Source organism: Bos taurus, chromosome 4 (assembly GCF_002263795.3).
Source record: "Bos taurus isolate L1 Dominette 01449 registration number 42190680 breed Hereford chromosome 4, ARS-UCD2.0, whole genome shotgun sequence".
In the NCBI taxonomy this organism is placed as follows: domain Eukaryota; kingdom Metazoa; phylum Chordata; class Mammalia; order Artiodactyla; family Bovidae; genus Bos; species Bos taurus.
Genome location: NC_037331.1, coordinates 49,858,117 through 49,878,175, shown reverse-complemented (window position 1 = coordinate 49,878,175; position 20,059 = coordinate 49,858,117). Strand labels below are relative to the sequence as shown.

The following is a 20,059-nucleotide window of genomic DNA, read 5'->3' as shown; positions in this document are numbered from 1 at the left end:
CCATTAAGGGTTTGCCTGACTTTTGATATAATTATTCCTAAGTATTTTTATATTTTTAGTTGCCATTGAAAATGTCCTTATTTAAAACTGCTTTGTAATGGCTATCCCTGATGTATAAATACAACTGATTTTTATATCAAGACTTGCCAAACTTTCTTATTAAATGTCTTAATTTTTCTAAAATTTCTTTTAGATTTTTTTTTACATTAAGATGAAAATTATATCATCTGTAAAAATGAGTCTTTTGGTTCTTCTTTTGCTTTCTTATTTCCTTTGTTTCTTTTCTTCCTACTAGGTTGCATCAGCTAGATCCCATAGTCAGTGGTTGACTAGAAGTGATGGTAACAGCCATCTTGATCTCTTTCCTGACCTTAATGGAAATGCCTTCAACATTACCTCATTAGGTTTATGTTTAATATATATTTTTGTTTGACTGTTTATGTTTGCCTTTTATAAAATTAGTGAAGTTTCATGCTTACCTAATTTGCTAAGATTTCTTTTAAATCATATATGAATATTGAATTTTAAAAATGGAAGCAACCTAGATGTCCATCAGCAGATGAATGGATAAGAAAGCTGTGGTACATATACACAATGGAGTATTACTCAGCCATTAAAAAGAATACATTTGAATCAGTTCTAATGAGGTGGGTGAAACTGGAGCCTATTATACAGAGTGAAGTAAGCCAGAAGGAAAAACATAAATACAGTATACTAACGCATATATATGGAATTTAGAAAGATGCTAACAATAACCCGGTGTACGAGACAGCAAAAGAGACACTGATATATAGAACAGTCTTATGGACTCTGTGGGAGAGGGAGAGGGTGGGAAGATTTGGGAGAATGGCATTGAAACATGTAAAATATCATGTATGAAACGAGTTGCCAGTCCAGGTTCGATGCACGATACTGGATGCTTGGGGCTAGTGCACTGGGACGACCCAGAGGGATGGTATGGGGAGGGAGGAGGGAGGAGGGTTCAGGATGGGGAACACATATATACCTGTGGCGGATTCATTTTGATATTTGGCAAAACTAATACAATTATGTAAAGTTTAAAAATAAAATAAAATTAGGAACAACAACAACAACAAAAAAATAAAAAATAAAAAATGCTTTTTCTGCATCTATTAAGATAATCATCTGCCTTTCTTCCTTTAATAATATGAAAAGTTATATTAAATGATTTTCTGTTGTTATCAACTTTCCAGTCCTGGGATAAACTTATCTCACTGATGATGTATTAACTTATATATTACTTTATGCCAACTGCTAATATTTTATTTAATTACTTATGTTTGGAGGAGGGCATTGCCACCCACTCCGTTATTCTTGCCTGGAGAATCCCATGGACAGAGAAGCCTGGTGGGCTACAGTCTATAGGGTCACAAAGAGTCGGGCATGACTGGAGTGACTTAGGATGCACGCATTTATATTTTATATATTTGTTCAATAGTGTGATTGTTGCATAATTTTTATCTATTTGACTGTTCTGGTCAGGTTTAAACATCAAAATGCTGGACTTATAAAGTGAGATTGGGCATATTCTCTGTCTCTATCCTCTTGGAAGAGTTTTGTAAAAACCTGAAATTATTTTTTTCTTTGAATATGTGGTAGAACTACTCTGTAAAGTTTTTTGGGTCTGATGTTTTCTTTGTGGGAAAATTTTTATTGACTTTGAATCATCTAATATGCATTTCATGGTATTTTCTGAGGCGCTAATTCACTGGCAGGTGAATCATAGTACTTTTACTTTACCAAATTATATAGCATTATTATCTATGAGAAAGAATTTACTTACTGAATTTCTACCAACAGTGGCTGGAGATTGCTAAATATTTCTGTTTATGTGGTAGAATTCTTGGTATCTCATTAGAAATCACTTCACAATGTATATCTAAGTAACAAAAAATCAATTGTTGATATTGTCTATATGTTTTACAAATCTAGATCTCGAAAGTAGTGGTTAGGATAGCTTAGCAATCATGGATAAATTTCCTAAATGGCAGCGTGGTACTAATTCTGAGTCAGACCAGTTTTCAGATTTTTAAATAATCTTTATTTGCCAATGATTTTATTTTCCTTTCACTATTATTTGGATATGATTTTTCAAGTGAGTTAACTACAGCTGAAGTTCATTTCTTGAAGTAGTCTGTATCAGGACTACTGTTCTCTCTCTAAACTAGATATATTAATAAATCTGTCTTTCTGACTTCCAGTTTCTGGCCTGATATATAAAGAGATTGGAACAAGTCATCACTCTTGTTCTCAAAACAAGAAAAATGCTGAACAAACTGAAAAATCAACAACTCTTTCTAGATCCATCTGAGAATTGAGGTCACATGACAAACTGGTGCCACAAAATCTAGAAAGAGGTAGAAACTGAGAATCACAGAATATGGGGGCAGAAGCCCAGGAACAGAAGGTTATAGACAGGAATACTTAAAACTGTCATTGATAGATTGCTGGAGGAGCAGTGTGGATAAACTTCACATTTTATAAGTTTTACCTCAAGGACCTAATCAGGTTCTTAAGGTGAATATCAGAGGAAACCCCATCCCACCTTGCCTCCAGTGCTTCTGGCAGGGGGAAGGGAAAGTAATCATTTTGAGATGCATTCAGAACTCTTGGCCCTCCTTAACAAAGGCCTGCCCTCAAGGTAAACCATTTACCAGAGTCTAAGTGACTGGGGAGAAGAGGAATATCTTCTTCCAGCCCCCTCTAGCCTTACTGTCACACCAATGGACAGGACTGGAACAGGGACCTAAGAAGTATTTGTGAAAGTCAGTTTAGGGCATAGGCTCCCTGAAGACTAAGACTTAATCACAGCACTAGAGCATTTCCCTTCCTCCACTTCTTACCACCACAGGGATAGGGCTCCAACATAACAACAGTGAATTATAGCTAAAAGAACTGCAAAGCTCAGACCCTACTTAAGAAAGAATCTCTATGGAAACTTAAAGTCAACAGGGGTCACCAAAGTAAACAAAGACAGTAAAGGAATTTTAGTCTCTGACAGCTATGGCTACAACAAAGAGTAAGCAACCTCTAAGATAAATCTATCATTTTAATGCTCAAAACTATCCAAGCCAGGCTTCAACAGTACATGAACTCTGAACTTCCAGATGTTGAAACTGGATTTAGAAAAGCCAGAGTAACCAGAGATCAAATTGCCAACATCCGTTGGATCATCGAAAAAGCAGGAGAATACCAGAAAAACATCTACTTCTGCTTTATTGACTACCCCAAAGCCTTTGACAGTGTGGATCACAACAAACTGTGGAAAATTCGTCAAGAGATGGGAATACCAGACCACCTGACCTGCCTCCTGAGAAATCTGTATGCAGGTCAAGAAGCAACAGTTAGAATTGGACATGGAACAACAGACTGGTTAGAACTGGACATGGAACAGATTGGTTCCAAATAGGAAAAGGAGTATGTCAAGCCTGTATATTGTCACCCTGTTAATTTAACTTCTATGCAGAGTACATCTTGAGAAATGCCAGGCTGGATGAAGCACAAGCTGGAATCAAGATTACTGGGAGAAATATCAGTAACCTCAGATGACACCACCCTTATGGCAGAAAGCAAAGAAGAACTAAACAGCATCTTGATGAAAGTGAAAGAGAAGAGTGAAAAAGTTTGCTTAAAACTCAGCATTCAGAAAACTGAGATCATGGCATCTGGTCCCATCACCATGGCAAATAAATGGGGAAACAATGGAAACAGTGACAGACTTTATTTTGGGGGGCTGCAAAATCACTGCAGATGGTGACTACAGCCATGAAATTAAAAGATGCTTGTTTCTTGAAAAAAAAGCTATGACCAACCTAGACAGCATATTAAAAAATAGAGACATTACTTTGCCAACAAAGGTCTGTCTAGTCAAAGCTATGGTTTTTCCAGTAGTCGTGTATGGATGTGAGAATTGGACTGTAAAGAAAGCTGAGCACTGAAGAATTGATGTTTTTGAACTGTGGTGTTGGAGAAGACTCTTGAGAGTCCCTTGACTGCAAGGAGATCCAACCAGTCCATCCTAAAGGAAATCAGTCCTGAATATTCATTGGAAGGGATGATGCTGAAGCTGAAACTCCAATACTTTGGCTACCTGATGTAAAGAACTGACTCACTGGAAAAGACCCTGATGCTGGGAAAGATTGAAGGTGGGAGAAGGGGATGACAGAAGATGAGATGGTTGGATGGCATCACTGACTTGATGGACATGAGTTTGAGTGAACTCCAGGAGTTGGTGATGGACAGGGAAGCCTGGTGTGCTGTGATTCATGGGGTCACAAAGAGTCGGACAGGATTGAGTGACTGAACTGAACTGAAGCAGCTCTGGAAACTCCTCTCCAAGCTGCATCAAGCTCACTAATGGTCTTCTCACCTACTCATCTGTAGTTGCTGCTGCTAAGTTGCTTCAGTCGTGTCCGACTCTGTGCGACCCCATAGACGGCCTCCTACTAGGCTCCTCTGTCCCTGGGATTCTTCAGGCAAGAACACTGGAGTGGGTTGCCATTTCCTTCTCCAATGCATGAAAGTGAAAAGTGAAAGTGAAGTCGCTCAGTCGTGTCCGACATCTGTAGTTACCCTTGATTAATGATAGGAACTTTCTATCAGAAAGACTCTCTCTTATAAAAAGGCTTGTTGAAATTCATATATATTGGGACAGGGTCAGTAGAGTATATAATTATCAATTTACAATAGAAAAGATGGCATAAATTTAGTATCCAAACTGGATTGATTTCAGCATTTGGCAACTTCAGTTTTTGAAAAACAACTTCTGAAAATATGATGCTAATATGATGATACTCAAAAGCCTTTAAATACATTAAGACCTTCTGTAAGATCCTCTGGAGTCTTAGGTGCAATATTATATTTTGAAACATATTAATATGATTTTTCCCCCTTGCTTTTCCTTATTCACAAACTTCCCCTATTCCATCTGTTACCTGTGAGAACATTAGGATGTTTGGAACCTATGGAACATTCATATAAAACAGTGCTCAGCACTGACTTCCAGAATAGGATCCTAAAGCTGCCTGAAAGCATATAATGTTTGATCAGAAACAGTTGGTAGAATATATAGGTTGGGAGATAGAGAAGAACGTAGACAGGTAGGACGGAGGAGTGGGAGAGACCTTCTGTGCTTGGAGGAGAGGAGCAGGCTCAATATGCAAAGTCTACTCTTATTTTTTCTTATTTATGTTAGCACCATGCAGCACCCCAAAGCCTTTTGGGACCTGAGCCAGTGATGCTCAGAGGCCATCCCTTTTATTCCAAGTGAGCACCCATTGCAGGTGCCTGTATGCCCTCTGATTGTTCAACAGGAGAGTGCTCTGCTATGTCTGAAGAATGTTGGCTTGTCTGAGTTACCATATGTTGGCATCCAACCCATAGGCCTGGAGTGTTCCTAAGCCTTTCAAAATATAGGATGGAGCTCAGGACACCCAAGGAGACAGTGGTGATATGGAAAGCTTTGGATGGTTTTGTTCATTCCATATTAAGAACTGTATTTCCTGTTTCACCTGCCCCATTCTCCTAGTCCCAAGGGTGGTGGGGGGGGGCAGGTTTTAACCTGCCCCATCCCCTAAAGAAGCAGTGGTGATGCCTTAAGCCATAACACAGGAATCATAACATCCACTATCAAAGGGCACAGACTTTATCTCCATGGTGTCTATTTTACTACTATTCTGTTGTAAAATAAATTTTCAAAAATATCTAATGTAATTCAAATGGAAAAGAGTGGCAGAATATCTAATACCAGAGAGGAAATATAATTTGGTGGGAGCACCATTATTTAGTATTTATGAGTACACATCTTGAAGCCAGAATGCAAAACTTCAGTTTTCTGACTTGTAGCAAACTACTTATCTGAACCAGCTGCTATTTTCTCATTTGTGAGGTGAAGATAATAACTTTCTCAATTATTATGAGACTTAAATAGGATAATACAGACACACACACATATCCATACAAGAAAACCTGGTCACATTATTCTTACCTGTTGGCACTGCTTTCATCTGAATTTACTGAGCACATATTACCATTGGCTGCTGTAAATTGACTCCAATAAAGACAAATCTAAGAGACCAGTATTCTTGCCTGGAGAATCCCATGGACAGAGGGGCCTGGTGGGCTACAGTCCATAGGATCACAAATAGTCAAACTGAAGTGACTTAGCACAAGAGACCAAAAAGCAGGGGGATGCCTTAATGATCCTGGATCCTTATATTCACATACCCAAAAGTAGGACAGTAAAGGGATGGAGATGATCAACTGCTGGTCTCACATCTAGATATCAGTATTAAAAGGATATACAGAGGATCTTCAGACCCAAAATATCAGTATGGAATCCCAAGCAATAATATTGTCATCTTGGTCTCAAGTTTTGGATGAGTAAGATCAAGAGATTTTGTACAAAATATTTTGTGAAAATTATTTGATTATGTATTTTTCTCATTTATTCATTTATGTGATAAAGAAGGTCTATTTTAACATGTAACTTAATGTGCATTAGGTACTTTGTATACCAAGAGATAGAAGCCACAAACATGCCCTTTGTTCTTTGGAATCCTACAGTACAGTGAGAGACACTTATCCATTACTTTCCAAACACAGAGCCAGCACTGGAGAAACATGAGGCAAAGAGATTTAAATTATTATTTGGTGCTTAATTCTTCCTGACAAATATCTTAAATCCAAATTGCCGTTCAAAAAGACACAATCTGAAAATGTCCTTTCCTCACTATATTTTCAAGGAGGTTGCAAAAAAGGTAGAAAGAAAATGTATAAAGAAGAGTAACTAGGGCAGAGGAAACAGAGCTCAGGCATCTATAACTTATTCACCACGTGGTTGGTCAAAACCACAACTTTGAGGGAAGAGGCAAAGAGGAAGAAAGCTCTAATTTTACCAGAGCTAAAATCATGAAAGGGTCTCCTTTTGAAGAAAAAAAAAAGAAAGGAAGGAAGGAAGGACTGGGGAAAGGGTGGCATTATATTTTACTTGCTAATTTGTAAGTGCAATTAAGGTTAAAGTTATACTTCCCTTCACAAGAAAACATGACCGAAAGCATTATGAGCAAGAGAGCTTTGTTTGTAAAGAACTTTTCAAGATGCTGTTTTTCTCCTGGAAAATGTGGTTTATCTAATTGATGGCTGAGGAAAACCATCTTTTTAAACTTCCCACTCAGTGAGTCAGCCTGGGGTGTGTCTGCCTTGTAGCATCCTGTGAGATCCAGTAATCTAAAGTGGCATGACGGACGCAGCTCCAACCTCATGCGTCAAGCAGAGCTACCAGCGCTGGGAAACCAGAGGGAGCCCAGTTTTCTAAACAGAGTGGTTAACAAAATTGCATGTTATGAAGTGGGGTTTCATCCTCTAAAGGATCATTACCTATTTTTAAAAAGAACCTGCCGAATGTGTTCTATCAACACCCAAAAGTCTGCAGTCAGTAAAGACCAGGTAATTATTTCAACTGAAGGGCAAGTATTACCACCTTAGAGTTTCTTCATGTTTACCTTGAAGAGAATTTCCACGCCATCACCAGTTACATTAAGTGGAGGTAAAATGGAGAATTTGGACAAGTTCTTTTCCAAACACAGCTTGATACATTGACAAAGCATCAGGAATATAGAGTCAGGCAGCCAATGAAACACTAAACACCAAGGAGAGAATTTCAGTGGTCCTCTGAGTCTTACCATCAGTACAAACTCGCCCTGTACCATAACTCTTTTTCCAAAAGAAGAGATGTGTGTGAATAGATGACTTATGGGTGTTTGGGAAGAAAAGAGATAAGATAAATGGAAATAACATAGTCATCTTTGTTGAAAAGAATTGTCTACCTTCTTTATTATAGATAGCTCAGAGTAGGCATTAGCTAAATATGATGAAAGAATGTAACAGGATACTATTTGGGATTCTTTAAGTGTATCTCTTGAAATTTCCAGAGTTAGTTCTTTGAACCAATATGTAGAGGCTGCAAAATGAGGCAACAAAATGAAAGTTCTACCTCAGTCTGAAGATAGTCTACTCAAATCTTCAGGGATTAATATTATTAATAATGAAGTGAAAGTTGTTCAGTCATGTCCAACTCTTTGTGACCCCATGGATATACAGTCCATGGAATTCTCCAGGCCAGAATATTGGAGTGGGTTGCCATCCCTCCTGCAGGGGATCTTCCCAACCCAGGGATCAAACCCAGGTCATTATTAATAATACATGAGGTAATTAAGGTTTTTGGAAGAATGGATGTGACACCAGATAGGTTATTTCACTGAATGTATGTAGGATTGTATAGGATTTTTATTTTGGAGAAGCATTGATGTGTAGAGATTACATTATTTTTTTCTGCTTTTTTAAAAAAAAATTGGGGTATGGTTGCTTTACAATGTTGTGTTAGTTTCTGCTATATAGTGAAGTGAATCAGCTATATGTATTTCACATAGTGCTTTATTAACTAGCCAAAGCCTTTGACTGTGCGGATCACAATAAACTGTGGAAAATTCTTCAAGAGATGGGGATACCAGACCACCTGACCTGCCTCTTGAGAAACCTATATGCAGGTCAGGAAGCAACAGTTAGAACTGGACATGGAACAACAGACTGGTTCCAAATAGGAAAAGGAGTCCGTCAAGGCTGTATATTGTCACCCTGCTTATTTAATTTCTATGCAGAGTACATCATGAGAAATGCTGTGCTGGAAGAAGCACAAGCTGGAATCAAGATTGCCAGGAGAAATATCAATAACCTCAGATATGCAGATGACACCACCCTTATGGCAGAAAGTGAAGAGGAACTAAAAAGCCTCTTGATGAAAGTGAAAGAGGAAAGTGAACAAGTTGGCTTAAAGCTCAACATTCAGAAAACGAAGATCATGGCATCTGGTCCCATCACTTCATGGGAAATAGATGGGGAAACAGTGGAAACAGTGTCAGACTTTATTTTTGGGGGCTCCAAAATCACTGCAGATGGTGATTGCAGCCATGAGATTAAAAGACGCTTGCTCCTTTGAAGGAAAGCTATGACCAACCTAGATAGCATATTGAAAAGCAGAGACATTACTTTGCCAACAAAGGTCCATCTAGTCAAGGCTATGGTTTTTCCAGTAGTCATGTATGGATGTGAGAGTTGGACTGTGAAGAAAGCTGAGCACCGAAGAATTGATGCTTTTGAACTGTGGTGTTGGAGAAGACTCTTGAGAGTCCCTTGACTGCAAGGAGATCCAACCAGTCCATCGTAAAGGAGATCAGTCCTGGGTGTTCATTGGAAGGACTGATGCTAAAGCTGAAACTCCAGTACTTTGGCCACCTCATGCGAAGAGTTGACTCATTGGAAAAGACTCTGATGCTGGGAGGGATTGGGGGCAGGAGGAGAAGGGAACAACAGAGGATGAGATGGCTGGATGGCATCACTGACTCGATGGACATGAGTCTGGGTGAACTCTGGGAGATGGTGATGGACAGGGAGACCTTGCATGCTGCGATTCATGGGGTCGCAAAGAGTCGGACATGACTGAGTGACTGAACTGAACTGAACTGATTCACATATCCCCTCTTTTTTCGATTTCATTCCCATTTAGGTCACCACAGAGCATTAAGTAGAGTTCCGTGTGCTATACAGAAGGTTCTCATTAGTTATCTATTTTATACATACTAGTGTATATGTATCAGTCCCAGTCTCTCAATTCACCTCAACCCCCCTTTCCCCCTTAGTGTTCATTAGAGATTCACTAACTTCTTTAACTTTTCTTACATGATTCAGATAAAAGTGAATTAGACTCTGGGTAACACAAAGTTAGAGAAGAAGTGAGCTGAAAATACAATATTTTAGATAAAAGAGGTATGACTGGAAAAGATCATAACATTGGAAGGGATTAATAAGATCATCACAACTTTAGATTTCTAGAAACTTTATCAAGATATGCAAGCCATGTGCCTCTAGGCACTTTTGGCAGAAGTTTCAACCTATGAGAGTGTTTAGAATGATCACCACATTGTCTATCCAGGAGGAATCTACAGAGGTTTGAGCCTGAGAAAACATATGTTTCTTGGTTCTCTGATCTTTTCCTGACTGCTTATTAGCAACAGTGTAATTTTCACTGTTCCGCAGCCTGAGAAACATCACAGTTATATCCCCAGATCACCATGATCAACTCTGGACAGCTCTAGATGGAAAAAGTCATGGCTACCCTTGTAAGACTGTCTGTCTTCACTCATGGTTGGCTTCTGGAATTGAAGACAAAAGCCCAACACATCACCCTGTTCTACTTTGCAGCTGTGAATATCTAATGAATCCTTTACACTTGTTATTTTACCTCTTCCTTAATGTTTCCAAAAAGCACTACCATTGCAGATTCTCTGATTTTCTTTTTTATCTTTTTCTTTTAAAAATATTTCTGCTTCATTGAGGTGTAATTCATATATAAAACCATAAAATATTTAATATGTGCCTTGTGGTCATAGATGTATCCCCCATCTAGTTAATTAACACATCCATCACCTCATATATTTATCATTTTTGCATATGAGAGAACATTCAAGTTTTACTCTCTTAGCAACTTTCATTTGTACAACACAGTGTTATCAACTACAGTCATCATATTTTATATTAGGTACTCAGAATTTCTTCATCTCAGAGCTGAAGGTTTGTATACTCTTACCAGCCTCTTTCTGTTTCCCCCACTGCCCAGTCCCTGTCAACCACTCTTCTGCACTCTATTTCTATGAGCTTGACATTTTATTTAGATTCAACAGATAAATGAAACCCTGTAGTTTTTGTCTTTTTCTGTCTGACTTATTGCATGTGGCATAATATCTCATAGGCCATTCATGTTGTTGCAAATGGCAAAAATTCCTTCTTTCTCATGACTTCAAAATTCCATTGTGTATGTAAACATCTTCATCCATTCATCTGCTAACAGACACTTAAAAGGTGTTTCTGTATTTGACTATTGTGAATAGTACTACAATAAATAATGTGGCTGCAGGTATCTTTTAACTCTTATTTTTACTTCCTTGAATATAGATCCAGAAGTGAGATTTTTAGAACACATGGTAGTTCTATTTTTAATTTTTTGAGAAGCCTCCATACTGTTATCCATAAGTGACAATTAATTTACATTCCCATCAATAGTGCACAAGGACTCCCTTTTCCCCACATCTTCATGAGCATTTGTTATCACTTGTCTTCTTGATAATAGCCATTCTAACAAGTGTGAGATGGTATCTCATTATAGTTTTGATTTGCATTTCCATGATGATTAGTGATGTTGAGCACCTTTTTTATGGATCTGTTGGCCATTTGGATATCTTCTTTGGAAAAATGTCTATTCAGTTTCCTTGCCATCTTCTTTTTTTAAATAAATTTATTTGTTTTAATTGGAGGCAATTACTTTACAATATTATAGTGGTTTTGCCATACATCAACATGAATCAGCCATGAGTGTACATGTGCCCCACCATCCTGAACCACCCTCCCACCTCCCTTCCCATGCAATCCCTCTGGGTTGTCCCAGAGCACCGACTTTGAGTGCCCTGCTTCATGCATTGAACTTGCATTGGTCATCTGTTTTACATATGACAATATACATGTTTCAATGCTATTCTCTCATATCATCCCACCCTCAGCTTCTCCCACATAGTCCAAAAGTCTGTTCTTTACATCTGTGTCTTTTTTGCTGTCTTGCATATAGGGCCATTGTTACTGTCTTTCCAAATTCCATATATATTCATTAATATACTGTACTGGTGTTTCTCTTTCTGACTTACTTCCCTCTGTATAATGGCTCAGTTTCATCCACCTCATTAGAACTGACTCAAATGTGTTCTTTTTTTAAAGCTGAGTAATATTCCATTGGAGAATTTTGAGCATTACTTTACTAGCGTGTGAGATGAATGCAATTGTGCGGTAGTTTGAGCATTCTTTGGCATTGCCTTTCTTTGGGATTGGAATGAAAACTGACCTTTTCCAGTCTTGTGGCCACTGCTGAGTTTTCCAAATGTGCTGGCATATTGAGTGCAGCACTTTCCCAGCATCATCTTTCAGGATTTGGAATAGCTCAACTGGAATTCCATCACCTCCACTAGCTTTGTTTGTAGTGATGCTTTCTAAGGCCCACTTGACTTCACATTCCAGGATGTCTGGCTCTAGGTCAGTGATCACACCATCGTGATTATCTGGGTCATGAAGATCTTTTTTGTACAGTTCTTCTGTGTATTCTTGCCACCTCTTCTTAATATCTTCTGCTTCTGTTAGGTCCATACCATTTCTGTCCTTTATCGAGCCCATCTTTGCATGAATTGTTCCCTTGGTATCTCTAATTTTCTTCTTCTTTTTTTTTTTTTACTTGACATTCATTTTTAATTCTTCAGTATGACAACTGTAGTATTGATACAGCTAGAGATGTGTACAGAAAGAAAGAGACTCAAATGTATAGACTTTGTACAGCAGAGGGAACTCTACTCAATGCTCAATAATGGCCTAAATGAGAAAAGAATCTTAAAAATAGAGTTGGATATATGTATCTAAATAACTGATTCACTTTGCTGTATACCTGAAACTAACAGTACATTGTAAATCAGCTATACTCCCATAAAAAATTAACAACGAAAGACATTTGTTAGCTACACTTTCAGTACAATTGCTGAATATATCTACTATACAATACCATTTAATTTTAGAAAATATGTAAATGATATAGTTTGTAATTGTCGCTGAGCTCACTAGCTGAGCTCGGGAGGAAAATTCTTGAGGGAGGTAGATGAGAAGAAAGAGAGAGGGCAGTGTTTACAATTTGTTGCATTGATGATGTTTGCCAATAAAATGAAAAAAATAAATTACCTAAATTCTAGTAAAGGAAAAGAAATGTGCTGATGTGAAGAATGGGAGAATTGTACAGTAAAAAAATCTCTGATAAAAATAAAGGGAAAGGAAAATTCATTAGTCCTACTGGAGCAGGTCTTTCCAGTGTTACACTAGAGTTTACGTGTTGTTTCAGTTAAATTCCAAATTGGCTTATTTTCCTGGAACTTGGCAAAATAATTTTGATTTCATTTGTATTTTTCTATGAGAATATTCATTATGGCATTATTTAGTGCTGTATAATTACATACAACTCAAGTGCCCCAAGTAGGATTAAATAACTCAATAAATGAATTATTTTGTATGATGTATGATGGAACATTAAATAGCTATTGAAATGAGATTTAGGAAATATATTTACTGATAATAAAAACTTTTCACACACATAAACACATATTCACACCTAAAAATGTTAACAGATTTTATCTCCAGATGTCCTGACTAGAGGTGACTTTTTTCTTTGCTTATCTGGCATTTTTTGCAACAAATGTTCATAGCTAGTATATTAAAATGTTATTTTCTTGAAGAGGTCTCTAGTCTTCCCTATTGTGTTGTTTTCCTCTATTTCTTTGCATTGATCGCTGAGGAAGGCTTTCTTATCTCTTCTTGACTGTGAAGAAAGCTGAGCACCGAAGAATTGATGCTTTTGAACTGTGGTGTTGGAGAAGACTCTTGAGAGTCCCTTGGACTGCAAGGAGATCCAACCAGTCCATTCTGAAGGAGATCAGCCCTGGGATTTCTTTGGAAGGAATGATGCTAAAGCTGAAACTCCAGTACTGTGGCCACCTCATGCGAAGGGTTGACTCACTGGAAGAGATTCTGATGCTGGGAGGGATTGGGGACAGGAGAAGAAGGGGACGACAGAGGATGAGATGGCTGGATGGCATCACTGACTCGATGGACGTGAATCTGAGTGAACTCTGGGAGTTGGTGATGGACAGGGAGGCCTGGTGTGCTGCGATTCATGGGGTCGCGAAGAGTCGGACACGACTGAGTGACTGAACTGAACTGAGCTTCAAATAGAAGATATTTGAAGATACTTCAAATAGATATCTGTTTCTTTCCATGGGTTAAGGAAATTTTCATTTATTATTTCTTTGAATAAGCTTTCTGCCCCTTTTTCTCTATCTCCTCCTCCTGAGACCCCTACAGTATATATATTGGGCTGCTTGATGCTTTCCCATAATTCCCTTAATCTGTCTTTACTCTTTTCATTCCTTTTTTCTTTTTCCTCTTCTGATTGGATGGATTCCACCACCTTATCTTCAGGTTCACTGATTCTTTCTTTTGCTTGGTCAGCTTCCCTGGTGGCTCAGACGGTAAAGTGTCTGCCTGCAATGCAGGAGACCCGGGTTTGATTTCTGGGTCAGGAAGATCTCCTGGAGAAGGAAATGGCAATCCACTCCAGCAGTCTTGCCTGGAAAATCCCATGGACGAAGGAGCCTGATAGGCTATACAGCCCATGGGTTCCCAAAGAGTGGGACACGACTGAATGACTTCACTTTCACTTTTCAGTATACTGATGAGCTCCTCAATTTAAATTTTTCAGTTCAGTTATTGTATTCTTCATCTTTGTAGGGTTTTTTTTTTTTTAGTACTTTCTTATACTTTTATCTCTGCTGATATTCTTACTTTGTTGAGGTATTGTTCTTCTGCCAGTAGTGAGAATCTTTATGACCATTATTTTGAACTCTTTATCAGCTAAATTACTTACCTGTTTCATTAACATCTGTTTCTGGAGTTTTATTTTGTTCTTTAGATTGGAAAATATTCTTATGTTTCTTCATTTTGCTTGACTCTGTGTGTCCATCTGGCCTATTTACCAAACATGAGAAATGTTTTCATCAATTTCAAGTGTGATGGAATGAGATCATATGGCCAAAGAAGATGACAATGGTGCAGTCATTTATTGTACCAATATATGCTATGAGATAAGGAATACAATTTCTAGCAAGTAGGTAGGGAGATACCAAGTGACCCACTGACTTAGACACAAGCACATACCTCACCAGAACAGTGCTGCTCAAGTCAGAACCTGGTTAATTAAAGGCTATCTCTAAAAAGGTAACAATATTAATGGAAATTTGGTGTCCTGGTGCTAGTTCACTGATCTGAGAAAGATGATACATACAAATCTGTCTTAACTGGAGTAGAAATAAACAGAAAAAGCCTGAGTAGCAGAAGCATTAAAAGATAAAACATAACTTTCCCAGTCTCAGTTACCATAGCTGATAATCATGTTCTGGGGATATCACTGTGATGTTTTTTTTTTTATCTATAAAGCAGTGAAAATTACATTGTTGTTAATGAACAGTCATGAAAACACTGAAAAACCAAAGGACATAAGTTTTCTCAGACTCAAACCTTTGGAGTGTCCTCCTAAGTCATCATTGTGGTCATCATTATTTTAGGTCATATCTTTAAAGATAGAATAGCTCTGTCCGCCATCTTTCCGTGCCGCCAGAATGGTGTGCATGAATGTCCTGGCTGATGATCTCAAAAGAGTATCAACAATGCCAAAAAGAGAGGCAAACACCAGGTCCTTATTAGGTCGTGCTCCAAAGTCATCGTCAGGTTTCTAACAGTGATGATGAAGCATGGTTACATTGGCGAATTTGAAATCATTAATGATCACAGGGCTAGGAAAATTGTTGTGAACCTCACAGGCAGGCTAAATAAGCGTGGAGTGATCAGCCCCAGATTTGATGTGCAACTCAAAGATCTAGAAAAATAGCAGAATAACCTGTTCCCATCCCATCAGTTTCATTGTACTGACAACCTCAGCTGGTATCATGTACCATGAAAAAGCAAGATGAAAACATACAGGAGGGAAAATCCTTAGATTCTTTTTCTAAGGATGTAATACATACAAATAAAATGCCTCAGAGGACTGTGATGCTTCCTTAAAAAAAATAAAGATAGAATAGCAACAATAACAAGCCCACAGAGAGTGTTAGAGCAAGGAAGTGGGAATAGGATGGTATATCAACCCTTAGCTGGCTAGTAGGGACTGGACTGGGCTTCCCCAGTGGCTCAGTGGTAGAGAATCCACATGCAATGCAAGATTTGCAGGAGATGGAGGTTCAGTCCCTGGGCCAAGAAGATCCCCTAGAGGAGGTCGTGGCAACCCACTACAGTATTCTTGCCTGGAGAATCCCATGAACAGAGGAGCCTGGTGGGCTACAGTGTTGTGAAGAGTCAGATATGACTTAAGTGACTTAGCATGCATGCATGCAGGGACTGGACAAGAAGTTTTGAAATCTTGTTGCTTGACTGTAGACATGAAGAAGAGATTCAGGTCTACCTTCAGTTTTAGCTTTAACATGTAAAGAGCATGGAAGTCACCACTTCCCTTTTCAGGACAAGAAAAAAACTCAAGTAAACTGATTCATTGACTTTCATTAGACTCATCAGAGAAAGAACATCAGAGGACAAACTGCCACTCTGAAATCTGGAGAGACAGGTGAATATAAAGAATCCCAAATACCAATTCACTAGGAACAGAAACTGCTGAAGCTGTGTACTCTTGGAAGATTAAATTTTTAATTTTAATGAATTGATAGAGGCTACGTGTGGACCAATTTGAGAGCTGGAAAATCTTGGTAGTCCAGTCTTAGTGGCTGCCCTCACAGTTTCCTGAGGTTTTACTCTAGGATCCCTGCCCCCAGGTTCATATGATGAAGATTGTATAAGCAGAAAAATTATATAATTGTATGAATAAAAAAAAGCACTTGACAAAATCAAGATTGAATAATTTTTATTCAATATTTTTAAAATATTTTTAAAAATAATCAGCAAACTAGTAATAGACAGGAATTTTCTCAACTTGGTAATGAGTATCTACCAAAAAACCTAAAACTAACATATTTAATGGTGAGAAGTTAGATGCTTTGCCAGGAAGTCAGGAACAAGGTAAAAATATCCTTTCTTACCACCTATATTCGTTATTATACTAGAAGTCCTAGATGGTTCAATAAGACAAAGAAATTAAAAGTATACATATTGAGAAGGAAGAAATGAGATAATCTTTTGTTCACAGGTGACATGATCTTCTCTATAGAAAAATTTTCAAAAGTTCTGAAACTATAGCTGATTAGAGCAAGTTTGCAAGATGCTAGTTAGTTTGCCAGAGTCAGTTGTTTTCTTCTATGCCAGCAATGAACAATTGGATATCGAAATTGAAAACACAATACAGTTAATGATAGCACCCCCAAAATAAAACTTAAATCTAAGAACATTTGTATAGGATCTCTATGTGGAAAAGTATAAAATTCTAATGAAAGAAATCAAAGAAGATCTTAATAAGTATAAAGATAGTCATGGATTGGAAGACTCAATATTGTTGATCCATTGATTTTTCTCAACTCAATCTATGTATTTGTTGTAACATATCAAAATTCCATCACCCTATTTTGTGGATATCAATGAAACCATTCTAAAGTCTATGTGGATAAGCAAAAGGTTGAGAATAGCTAACACAATACAAAAGAACAAAGTCAGAGGACTGACACTACCCAACTTCAAGACTTTTTACAAAGCTTAAATAGTTAAGTCAGATGAAAGAACAGATACATAAATTAGACCCACACAGAGGCAGTCAACTGATCTTTGGTAAAAGAGTAAAGACAATTCAATGGAGAAAGGATAATCTTTTCAAGAAAATATGCTGAAACAATTCCACATCCATAAGCAAAAATAAATAAATCTAGACACAAACCTTACTAAATACTAAAAATGTATTTAGATCTAAATATAAATCACGATATTATAGAACTTTTAGAAGAAAACATAGAGGGAAATCTCAGACTTTGGGCTTGATGATGAGTTTTTAGAAACAATATAAAAACCACAATATGAAATAAAATGTTGTCTTTATTGAAATTTAAAACTTGTGCTTTGTGAAAGACACTTTTAAGAGAATCAAAAGACAAACCACAGAAAAGGAGAAAATATTTGTAAAACACATATCTGATAAAGACTTGTTTCCAAAATATACAAAGAACTCTTAAAACTCAACAATAAGACCCACTTAAGAAATGGGCAAAGGATCTGAAAAAACAACACACCAAAGAAGACATACAAATGGCAAGTATTTATAAAAAGATATTCAACATCATGTTTGATTAGGGAACTTCAAATTAAAATGACAATGAAATACCACTACATACATATTAGAAGTTAAAATTTAAACAGATAATACCAAATACTGACAATGTTGGTTAGAGTGCAGAGCAAAAGGAACTCTCATCTCTTCCTGTTGGGAATGGAAAATGCTACAGTTGCTTTGAAATACAATTTGGCAGTTTCATGCAATGCTATAAGTAGTCTCATAATCCAGTTCAGCAGTCACACTCCTAGGTATTTACCTAGGTTACACCCAGTTGAGTTGAAAACTTACAAACCTGCACACTTATGTTAATTAGCAGCCTATTCATAATCACCAAAAACTGGAAGAAATCCCTCAATAGGTGAATGGCTAAACTGGAGTACATTTGTACAATGGAATATTATTCAGGAATATTATTCAGCAATAAAACAAAATGAGCTACCAAGTAGCAAAAATACAGAGTGTATAATCCAATTATATAACATTCTATAAAAGACAAAACTGTAGAGGAAATAAAAGAGCAGTAGTTGTCAAGGGTTCTAAAATAAGATCAGGCACAAGGGATTTTTAGGCAGCAAAACTTTTCTGTATGTAATCGTGACACATGAACATGCACTTGTCAAAATCTGTGGAACTTTATAGCACAACGAGTGAACATCAATGTATAACATATTTAAAACAATCATTTAGGAGGTTTGGGGATACCAGGAAAGAATTTAGACTATGATAAGAACATCTGAAATAACATAAAACAACCTCTCTGCAGGGGTTGAGGGGAAAGGGGCTGATCTAAGTAACTATGGTAATAAGTGGAGACTGTAAGAGTAAAGGCAAAAGGAGCCCCACATTAAGAACTGTATTCTAGTTGATGGTAAAGAACCCACTTGCCAGTGAAGGAGATTTAAGAGACATGGGTTCAATCCCTGGGTCAGGAAGATCCCCTGAAGGAGGACATGGCAACCCACTCCAGTACTCTTGCCTGGAGAATCCCATGGACAGCAGAGCTTGGCAGGCTACAGTCCACAGGGTCGCATAGGGTCAGACTGGACTAAAGTGACTTAGCACAGCACGGTACTAGTTGATAAAGCTGTTACCTACTGGTTTATAAGTCAGTAATTCTGCTGCTATCCAAGTATACTGGAACTGAACAATTGAGTAAATGGATAGCAGACTGTTGGGATACAGCTTTGGTCTACAGAGACAAAAATTGTACTTCGTTTTACTATAATCCCTTTAAAAAATCAGTGTATATATAAATTTAGTAATATGATATCCATTATTTGTAAATATTGTTCTATATAGTTCTGATGAAGTGAAATTACTCCATCTTTTTTTCAGCATTAACATCCTCCAAAAGATATTTAACTTCAAAATGCTTCACTTGGGGGTGTTTATGTGTGTGTATGTGCACACACACCTGTGTATGTATGTGCACGTGTGTGGTTTAATTTATAATTCTTTCATTCTGGATATATTAGGTAATAAAAATATTAGAAATATGGATAATAGAAGATGAGGTGTCCTATTTTGAAAGGCTGAGAAAGTATCTTCAGTTCAGTTCATTCACAGTCGTGTCCAACTCTTTGCAACCCCATGGACTGTGGCACACCAGGCTTCCCTGTCCATCACCAACTCCTGGAGCTTGCTCAAACTCATCCCCATTGAGTCAGTGATGCCATCCAACCATGTTATCCTCTGTCATCCCCTTCTCTTCCTGCCTTCAGTCTTTCCCAGCATCAGGGTCTTTTCCAATGAGTCAGTTCTTTGCACCAGGTGGCCAAAGTATTGGAGCTTCAGCTTCAGCATCAGTCTTCCAATGAATAATCAGGACCAATTTCATTTAGGAATTGACTGATTGGATCTCCTTGCAGTCCAAGGGACTTTCAAGAGTCTTCTCCAAAACCAGAGTTCAAAAGCATCAATTCTTCGTCACTCAGCTTTCTTTATGGTCCAACTCTCACATTCATGCATGACCACTGAAAAAACCATAGCTTTGACTAGATGGACCTTTGTTGGCAAAGTAATGTCTCTACTTTTTAATATGCAGTCTAGGTTGGTCATAGCTTAAGAAAGTATCTTAAGATTCAT

At 37.7% G+C, this 20,059-nt stretch overlaps 1 pseudogene; it reads left to right on the top strand.

Moving 5' to 3' along the window:
* LOC132345090 (small ribosomal subunit protein uS8-like) overlaps positions 1-20,059 on the top strand; it is a 129,049-nt pseudogene extending 108,990 nt beyond the window's left edge.